Source organism: Marmota marmota, unplaced genomic scaffold (assembly GCF_001458135.2).
Source record: "Marmota marmota marmota unplaced genomic scaffold, marMar, whole genome shotgun sequence".
NCBI classification, from domain to species: domain Eukaryota; kingdom Metazoa; phylum Chordata; class Mammalia; order Rodentia; family Sciuridae; genus Marmota; species Marmota marmota.
Genome location: NW_026000019.1, coordinates 2,658,409 through 2,668,691, shown reverse-complemented (window position 1 = coordinate 2,668,691; position 10,283 = coordinate 2,658,409). Strand labels below are relative to the sequence as shown.

Below are 10,283 nucleotides of genomic sequence, written 5' to 3'. Positions count from 1 at the left end.
TGCCATACTTCCAATTATTCCTCAAGTTTTCCCAGTGTGTATATTCCAAGTGAAACATGGGTGCAAATTCCTCCATATGTTTAGCAGATCTTCAGTGAATTCCTACAATGTGCTAATGCATTTTTCATTTCGGAAGATTCATCAGTGATCAAAGCAGTTGGAGTTCCTGATATCAGTGAGATCAAACTGTAAGAATAAAGGGAAGACAATGAAAAAGTAAGCAAATATATAAGTGCAGGTAATTATAGACTGAAATAAAGATTTAGGAAAAAAAAAAAGACTAAGGAGCTAGACGATAGCTGTGGGAAATCATTCCACAGGGAAGTTAGTAAAGAATCCTCTAAGGAGGTGACATTTAGGACAAACATTAAGAATGACACTGAGAGGAATGAATGAATGAATGAAGGAATGAAAGAAAGAAAGAAAGAAAGAAAGAAAGAAAGAAAGAAAGAAAGAAAGAAAGAAAGAAAGAAAGAAATGAAACTAAGTCAGCCACATAGAATGGAGGGTGATGAGGAGATGAATCATTTCATGAAGAAAGACCAGCAAAGATTAGAGGTAGAAGACCATGTTCTTGGATTGGTGTGATGAGGGAGAACTGTGCAGACAGAGATGGAAGAGGGGGACAAACCCATAGTTAGGAAGGTAGATTTATTCTGGTAGCCAGGGGGTGATACTGAAGGGTTTCAGCAGAGGACAATAAAATCTAACTTATGTTTAAAAACATCCGGTTATGGAACATGGACAATACTGTGGGAGTGATATAAACAGGAAATCCATTTGTTGACTCTGAAGTTGTCATGGGAGAGATGGTGGTGCCTTGGCATGTGACAGTAGTATAGACACAGGACAGTAAAATGAATGTATTTTGGAGCTAGAACCTGGGAAGACTTAGTGAAGGATTAGAAAGTATGGGGAAAGGAAAGATTCATTGATTTTTAACTTGAATGAGAAGATGGTAGATCTGTTTCCTGAGTTGGGAAATACTTGGTGGGAGAGCCATGTTGTTTTATGAGATTCTTCTTACACATTGAAGAGGCGGTTTCAAGTAGGTAATGATGAGCTCTGACTTGGATTTAGCTATAAATTTGGAAGCTATTGTAAATAGATGATTTTTAAAGCATGAAACTAAATGTGACCATCAAAGGATACTGTTGAACAAATATATATAAGACAAAAAAAGAGCATGGATTTTCCAACAAGATTTTAATAGACAAAAACATGAAGAGTGACTTGAAAGTAAGAAAGTAGAGCTAGTAGATACAGGCACTCATTCAAAGAACTTTGCTGAGGAAAAGAAGGAGAAAAAAAGTATTTCCTAATTTGTTGGGGTGTGCATTTAGGAGATTTTGTTTTAAAAGATGGGTTGTAGTAAAAATATTTGCAGACTGATGGAAATGATCTAGTAGAGATAGTGGATAAACAGCCAGGCATGAGGAGATTATTGAAGCTGTAAAATCTTTGTGAAGGTGACAGGGTTGCAGCCAAGGCACGTGTGGAAACAATTGCTTTTGATAGGTGTAAAGACACTTTTAAAATTGCAAACAGGAAACATTTGGAGAGTTGATGGTAGAACTATGACAGAATTCTAATTTAGTAGTTTCTTTTTTTTTTCAATGACTTTGAGACAAGATCCTCATCTGGGAGGATAGAGAGGAGGGTTGAGGATAGAGGAAGGTCATCTGGAAGGTGGGAAAATAAACTTTCTTGGAAACAGTGGTAGAGTTGCTAGGAAAGGTGACCAATAATTTCTGTTTTTTTTTTTTTTTGACTTAAATAGGCACAAAATCCATTTTATTATGCAAGAATAGTACATAGTAAAAAGAGTATTTCACTTAGTCCTACCATTCATAGGTAAACCAGTTTATAGTTGGTGTGAAGCCTTATATTTATATTCAGATTTATATTTATGCACATATACATATATAAATATTTTTACAAAAACACATACCATGATATAATGGTCTCTTAGTGTTAATTTAGATCTCCCGCTCATTTGGTATCCGTGTTAAGTGTGTATCATTAATAACCTTTCACTTGGATGTACCAAAATTCATGTAATTCCATTATTGGACATTGTTTTAGTATATTTAAGACACTAAACAAGGCCCCAAGCCACATCTTTGTTCCTCCATCTCTGATACTTTCTTAGGATAAAGTCAGAGATGGAATTGCAAGGACGTAAGATGTTAGTAACCTTTTTTAGGGCTTGAAGATGTCTGAAAGGTGTATCTGTTACATCCTGCTCCCACACGAATTCCTCTGTGTAGCCAGTGCCCAAGCTACAGTTTCCGGCGCAGGTGAAGACAGCCAGGATGCCCCAGTCAACACTTCTGCCCAGTCTGTCTGTCTGCCTTGAGGTGGTTCAGCAGCTGTGGCATGACCTACTGTGGTTCAAGGGCTATCTGAGCTTTGAACTTCTGGAAAATATTATCTTCCCTGGATTCATGCTTTGCCATGGAATCCAGTTCGCCCTCAAGAGCTTCATCCATGCTTCCTGTGATCTCAGAGTCTTCTTCCTTTTCCACAACTTCAGGCACAATCTCCTCCTCTGTTTCTATGACAATTTCGAATTCAGAAAAAAGGAAGTTGTGGCCTGGATCTGTATGATCCAAATGACCTTGGGTACAAGGCTGCTTGTGCTCCAACCTCCAGTCTAGCGTCTGATGCTCCTTACTGCAGTAGTGTGCTTGGTGGCATCTGGAACAAGTTTTGGGGCCTAAACAGCCACAAACCCTGCAGAGATGGGCGCCCGATTTAAGCTGGAGACACACAGGTTCTGATTCTGGGGAAGGGTTCTCAGAAGATGGCTCATAGGAGTAAAACTCATTTTTCCTGGAGAGCTGATTCCTAAAAACTTGCTGGGGAACTGCTGGCTGCATAGCTGCCAGGCAGGCGCTAGCTCTGCAAAGCCCAATTCCCCTCACTGGGCTCGGGTTGCGGCCATCAGGCGCATTTGGGCCGCGGGCCGGAAGCGGAACTCGCCCAGACCGGAAGCCGGAAGTCGGGCCGCATTTTAGGTTTGTTATCATGAAATTAGGGTGAACTGCTTGAACCAAGGTGTGATATTTGTTAGCAATATACAACTGCTGATTGGTAGGTAAAGAAAAGAAAGAGAAGAAAAAGAAAAGGGATCTATTTTTTTCTTTCATTCAACTATAATGGAGCAAGATAGGAAAAGGACATTGAGTATGTTTCTGAGAGTTTGATTATAGTCACAGACTACAGACTCTAGCTTGCATTTGAGGAGGAAAGCAAAGACAGGAAGCGGGTGAAAAAGTAGGGAGGCCATAGATGGAGATCAGAGTGAAAACAGAATTAAAGAAATGAACCTTCTAGAGTGATCTGGGAGAAAAACTGTTGTGGGCTATTTCAAATGAAGGTTTTGGTGGTGATGCGTGCTCTCATTTGAATGTCGCCATCTAATCTCATGCTGAAATTTAATCCCCCTTGTAAGGTATTAGGAGGTGGAACCAGGTGGGACCTTTAAGAAGTGATTAATGGATTCAGTCACTCATGGATTAATGGGTAATCTCTAGCGTAGGTCTGTTATAAAAGCCAGTTTGATCTGTCTCTTGCCACTCTCTGCATAATTACCACAAGCAAAAATACCCTTGCCAGATGCAGCCCTTTGACCTCCCAACCTCTAAAATCATGAGCAGAATAAACCTTTATTCTTTACAAATTACTCAGTCTTTGACGTTCAGTCATAACAAAAAACAATGAACTAACAAAATACATTTGCTGACATTAACAACATCTTGGTGGTAACCACAGAAATTGGTGACTAGGATGGCAGAGAAGTGTATAAAAATGAAACTAAAAGGTCTGAGGGTGTAGCTCAGTGGTAGAGTGGTTGTCTACCATGCATGCACAAGACCCTGGGTTTGATCCACAGCACTGGAGAGAGAGAGAGAGAGAGAGAGAGAAGGAGAAGGGGTTGGGGGGGAAGATATCAGAGAATTGGAAGACCAAGTTTCTTGATAAGTCATCTCTATGGTTGCTGAATTACTGAGGAATGAGGAATGGTATAGAAGTGGAGGAAATGTAGGAATAAATGGGAGGTCTGTATAAATTAGGTCTACAGAGGAGAGTAACGGGAGGGTGGGCAGCATAATAAGATGACATAGCTTCCTAAGACTGTGGGTTTTGAAAGAAACAAATGATTGACATGATTTTAGAGAAACAAATGATTGAAAAGCAGCAGTGTGGATCAAAAAGAACACTAGGCTCCTTTTCTGTCCCTGAGACAGCTGCCGAGAACATTTTTAGATAACTGTAGGAACAAAGAGACATTCAAGGAAAAGGTGAGAGTATGAGTGGGTTTGTTGGTCATAGATCTGCAGTTCTAAAAGGCACAATGAGTGGGTGAGGGAGGGAGAGGAAAGGGTTAGTTACGATATGGAGCATATCAATGCTATCAATGCTGAATTCCTGAATAATTTCAGTTTTAGGTAGTGACTGACCTCTTCCAAAAGTTGATGGACATGGTGTTGGAGAACACAAATGTGCCTTCCTCAGCATTAGATAGAGGCATACTTCAAGAAATCACATGGAAAAACCGTGCTGTGCCACAGAATTGCATACACATTTGAAATTCTTGAACTTGTGTGTATCATACTTAAATGATCAACTCTTAGGTTGTGGCACTTAAAGGAGTGTCATAGGAATCCTGCTTCTGTTTTAAGGGCATCAGCTTTTAGGTTAGACTAGACTTGGAAACTTCTCTCTTCACAAAGAAGATTTGGGTAAAACCTTAGTGAAACTTTCAGAGAAGAGTAGAAAACAATTCTAGTAGCTGATTTTAGACATTCTTCCATATTGCAAAGTAGGGGGCAAAGCTTGTCCTTGAGAAACAGTGAGAGAGGACTCTTTATTTTTGAATCTGGATTCTAAGTGATTGTGTACGTAGAGCTTGTGTTAGTGCTCTCATACAAACAATTGACCATAAAAAGATACAGTAGCATGGGAAGCAAACAGCATGGAGCAGGAAAAAAACTGGACAGTAAAAGAAAGAATAGCAAGGGGTTAGAGCCTCATTAATTCTTTTTTTAAAATTATAGATGGACAAAATACCTTTATTTTACTTATTTATTTCTATGTGGTGCTGAGGATCCAACCCAGCGCTCACACATGCAAGATGTGTGCTCTCCCACTGAGCCATAACCACAGCCCTAGCCTCATTAATTCTTAGCTAGGGAATTTAATATTAGAACCTCACTGTTCACTTAGAGTCTTTTTTTGGTGTGTATAATTATGCTAATGCATATATAATGATCATATTTTAAATTTCAGTTCCAATAATGTTGATAAGTTGTTCTTAACTACTTTTTTTTTTTCTTCCTGAAGTTCCAAGACAAAGAATATCTCCTCATTCTATTAAATGTAGCTATCTGGATGGAATTTAACTTAGATGACAATTGCAGTCAAGATTCTGGAACTCAAAATGGGGAAGCCAGGTAAGCCATTCCATTTTTAGAATGTTGTTTTAATAAGGTTTATTCCTGTCTGGGTCTGCTGCATTTTACATATGCAATCACCAGCCTGGGAGTAGGAAGAGTTATTGCCATGACAACCAGGACTGACTGACTTGCCTTTCAGGAATGGTGACGATTCAGCATGTTTGTAGATGATACATACCTGTGGTTCTCAATGACTTTCTAGAAGGTCATATGGTTTTGGCAAATGGTTCTAGTGGTGTAGAAAGATGGAGAAGAAAGAATGTGAGCTAAATTATAACCATGCCTCTCCCTAAGTCAGGTATGTATCCTCAAGCAAGTCTCAATCTACTGGGACCTCAGTTTCTTTATACAATTATACGAAGCTATAGCTGAACTATATAGTCTTCAGGGTTGCTTATGGATCTGTTTCTCTGATTACATAGGCTTATGTATGTATGGGCATACCGAGCAAGATAGTCTTCTCTACTTACATCATAATCCTGTCATCACTTTAAAGTATTTTGTGTATTTTCTGTTTGTCTTTGTTTCAAAACTTCTTTATTTAAATCACAAAGGAACCCAGCTTCTTAATTTTGTAATTTTTGATTTGGCTCATTCTCCACATTTTATTAAATCAAATAACCCAAAACTCTTGCAGATTAAAAGTTATCATAAAGAAAGATGACTCTAAACAAGTTTTGAACAATTGTAACTTTATTGGGTCACAAGTATAATTTTTCAAGGGAATGGATTTGAATGTTGCAGTTCATTTGATACATGTACACGGTTATTTTTTTAAAGAGAGAGAGAGAATTTTTTTTAATATTTATTTTTTAGTTTTTGGTGGACACAACATCTTTATTCTTTTTTATTTTTATGTGGTGCTGAGGATCGAACCGAGCGCCCCGCGCATGCCAGGCGAGTGCGCTACTGCTTGGGCCACATCCCCAGCCCCAAACATGGGTTTTTCTAAAAACATCAAAGCAAACACTTCAACCAGCAGTTGATTATTTTGATTATTGTGCACAACAAAAATATAAACCAAATCTGCATCATGAATTTGTTCTTTATTTTTCCTGGCTGTGTGTAGTAGCTGGCAATCCATTTTGGCTATCATTTATATAATAGCTAGTGAACTGCTGGTTTTTCTGTAACATAAAGCAATGTTTCATAATGAATCATTTTGTCTGTTCATGTTTAAGTGCCCCAGCTCTCCTATCACCTGAAAAAGCTAGTTATGATAGTATGGTTTCAATTGTCAGAAGCCCTCTTTATTCTGGGAAAAAAAAAAAAGATTGACCCACATTTAGATATTTTCCTATTCAGAGGACTTTGAGTACACTTTTATATAACAGAGCCATTGTTCTCTTGCAGTTTCTCCTCCCCACTTCTAATTAGGGTCCTAGGGTAATTAGAATCATCATTTCTTTAATATAAAGGCACACAGGACCAACCTGTTGCTTGCTTATTGGAAAGCTCAAGTATGGGCTAGCTTCTTTTGGTCCATCTTTCTGTTGTGCCTTTGTCAGGTGCAGTTGACTTAGATGTGTCTTTTCACTTTGTCTTTCTTTTCTTTTCACCTTTATTTCCTACTCTTCTTTTTATTCCATGCCCTTCCCTTAATCTAATCTGTTTTCTTAGGTCTTCAAAAATTTCCCTTTTTTTCTCTTAAATGTTTCCAGACTTTCATCTGAATTCATGTGTTTATCTTTTCTCATTTTACCTATCAGCTCATGTCCTTATGGCCATGGTTCATCAGGCACAGGTGCAGGTACATGGGTCCCAATGTTTAGAAGGGTTCCCTGCTTGATTTAATACCTGCTGTTGCCATCCTGAAATAAGTTTGAACTAGAACCTTTGTGTTTTCATTTTGCCCTGCCCACCTCCGTTATGTAGATGTAGTTATTTCTCTCCCCTTCAAGTTGGACAAGTATTTTGTATTTTAATTTGTTTAAGTAATTTTCATTCATATTTTTTCATTTATTATCTTTTGGAGGTACATCACTCTGATTATTAATGTAATCCTTGTTAGATCTGTTTATTTCTCAATCCTTCAGGAACATAGCTTTATAAAAAAATTGTGTACAGTCGACTTTTTTTTTTTTTTTTTTGCCACTCTATGGGAAAGGGAGCATGAGAATCAATGGAGATTAGAATTCACATAGGGAATGATCATTTTTGGAGAGCATTGTATAGTTTTTCACCTCATGAGGTTAAATTTTCTTCCTTGTTTGTTCAGGTTAATTGGTTTGCTCTTCCTGAATACACAATAATTGGTGGTTGGGGGAGGCTACTGGGTGGCAGAGGTAAGCTAACTGAGGTTAAATATCTCTGCTAATAAAGGAGATGGACTGTTGTATTTTTTGCTCTTAAACGTAAAAAAAAAAATCAATCATTTTTTAATTTTCACAGTTTTACTTGAGGGAATTAGTAGGGTTTAAAGACTTTTCTAAATATATTCAGATACCTTTTTTTGGTTTTCACAAACCAAATGGCCTATTTGGCTGGTGGTAGTCTGAGTCACTTTACCTTGTGATACTGTCTGTGAGGAAGCATTTAAATAGTAACACAGTCGATGTGCCCCAAGGTTAACCCACGTGTAAGCAACTCTTATTAAAATTTTTTTTTTTTTAAATTTAAACAAACTTTTGTGTATCCCTTATTTGGAGCCAGGCAGTGTCCTAGGCACTTTAAAAATACAGTCTCATTTAATTCTGTGAGCTAGGTCTGTTAATTACTTCTATCCTATAACTGAAGCAGAAATAAATTATATAATTTTCCAAAAGACACAGTTGTTCAGTTCTAAAGCAAAAATTTGAACCCAGACTTTCAAATCGGTGAGCCTAGCATCTTTTTTTTTTTAATTTTCTTTTTAGTTGTAGATGGACACCATGCCTTTATTTATTTATGTATATGTGGTGCTGAGAATTGAACCCAGTGCCTCACATGTGCCAGGCAAGTGCTCTGCCACTGAGTCACAACCCCATCCCTGAGCCTTGCACTGGGACTTTGCATTGCTGCTGTCCCAATGTGTCATCTGTTTAATTTTATCTGTGTAGTCCCTCACAGAGTTGGAAGCCTAGATAAGTAATAGAATAAATTGTTAGGATAGTAAAGGACTTTCCAAGTCTCTATTTCTATAACTTCTCTTCAGTGACAATATGTAATATCTATGTAAATGGATATGGAAATAGACAAACCCAGGTACTAGAACTGCCTGTGACTCTAAAGCAGAAATATCTGAGATTCCATCTTGAGCCTGGTTCAGATGAACACCTGACAGTATGTTCCTGGGAACTAATGTTCAAGAGATGCTTCACCAACTGTCACTGTCCCTTTTGGAAACTTGTGATCACAGCTGATGACAGTGCTGAGGCCTTTTATCTACTGCCACACTTTTTCTTTTGGCTAGACATTACAGAGAGCGGAGTTAGATGGCCAATCAATGTGCTGCATCAGAATCAATAGATCTCAGTAAGCATTCCATTAGGCCCCAGAGCCTTTCCATTTCTCAGTTCTGTCTGGGCTCTGCACATTCTCTCATGAAAAAAGAGAGATTGGGGATTATTTTCTCTACCTGTAGCTTCGCATGGACAAATGAATCCCCTATTATTGTAGAAATCTAGTCAATAAAGCTGTCAGAAATTTTAAAACATTGACAGTAGGGCCAAGTTCAGTATACTTAACCTCTGTAGTAAGTTCTGAGTGTGAGATATAAGAGGAAGAAATAATGTTTAGAAGAAAGTGCCTTAAAATAAAATAAAAAAAAGAAAATAGTTAAAAATGTTAGATGATGGAAGAGAATCCTAAAACTGAGGTTTTGATAACTGAATTTTGGCTTGGTTCTGTTACTAAGGATCCTGGGCAGTTAATTAAATGTCGCAAGATGAAAGGATTTAACCTGGTAATTGTTAGTATCCATAACAGTCAGGAATGTTAATTTCTTTTACGTTAAAGAATTTTATTCCTTGAGTTCATTTCTATCCTGGGTGGACAGACACTCATGGAATTCACATGATTCAAACTGGTATAAGAAGTGGTATCAGGTTCTTGTTATTGTGACCTCTGACCTTTTCTTTTACTAGCACCTAAGCATCTCTTGTCACTTGGCTTCTGTTTCCCTCTCCCCCCATTCAATTGCAAGTCAGAACCCATATGTCAGCTTTGCTCTTATTCTAGAACCTAGGAATTTTTTCTCTGATCTCTTTCTTCAGGAAACAGGCAAATAGGGCTTGAGTGGGTAGCTTTACCTCCTACATATCTTAATTTCTTTCTTAGAATCCTAGAAATAATGGTCACTCAAAATAACAGTTTCATACAAGAGTTAGGGTAATGCTAGCAGTTATAATGGGTAAATGTCAGGCCTCAAGTGGGTTACACAAATTGGGTATTATTGATTGACTCGTGGCTTTCCTTCAAGCAGCACTTCAGAAACCTAGCCTCCTTGTATCACGGGCCCTGCTATCTTCTCTATGTACTTTTCAGGGCCACCATGTTTGTCTGTAGCATGCATTGGAAGGGGTTCATCATGAAGTGTCATGCATGGAAGCTTTGTGTGAGCCAGACCTGGAAATAGTGTACATTGGTTTGGTTTCTGGTCCATTGACTACATCCAAGGTAGCAGGGAAATGTAATGTAGTTCTTACATACAAACAAAAGGAAACTGGTTTGATGTGTAGCCTGATGTTCTCAAAATCTAGACTGCATCAAAATCACTTGGAAAGACTGAAGCTTCAGACTATTGGGTTCCTGTTCCAGGTCTAATTCTGTCTGTATTTCTCATCAGTTCCCAGGAAATGATAATTCAGCTGATCCAGGGACAGCACTTTGAAAACTACAGAG

The 10,283-nt window shown here is 38.2% G+C and overlaps 1 pseudogene across 1 annotated transcript; it reads right to left on the bottom strand.

The window, feature by feature from the left end:
- Window positions 1-2,350: 2,350 nt before the first annotated feature.
- LOC107147200 lies at window positions 2,351-2,947 on the bottom strand (annotated as a pseudogene). Its single transcript, XR_001504119.2, has one exon. The product of XR_001504119.2 is annotated as a programmed cell death protein 2-like (transcript).
- Window positions 2,948-10,283: the final 7,336 nt, after the last annotated feature.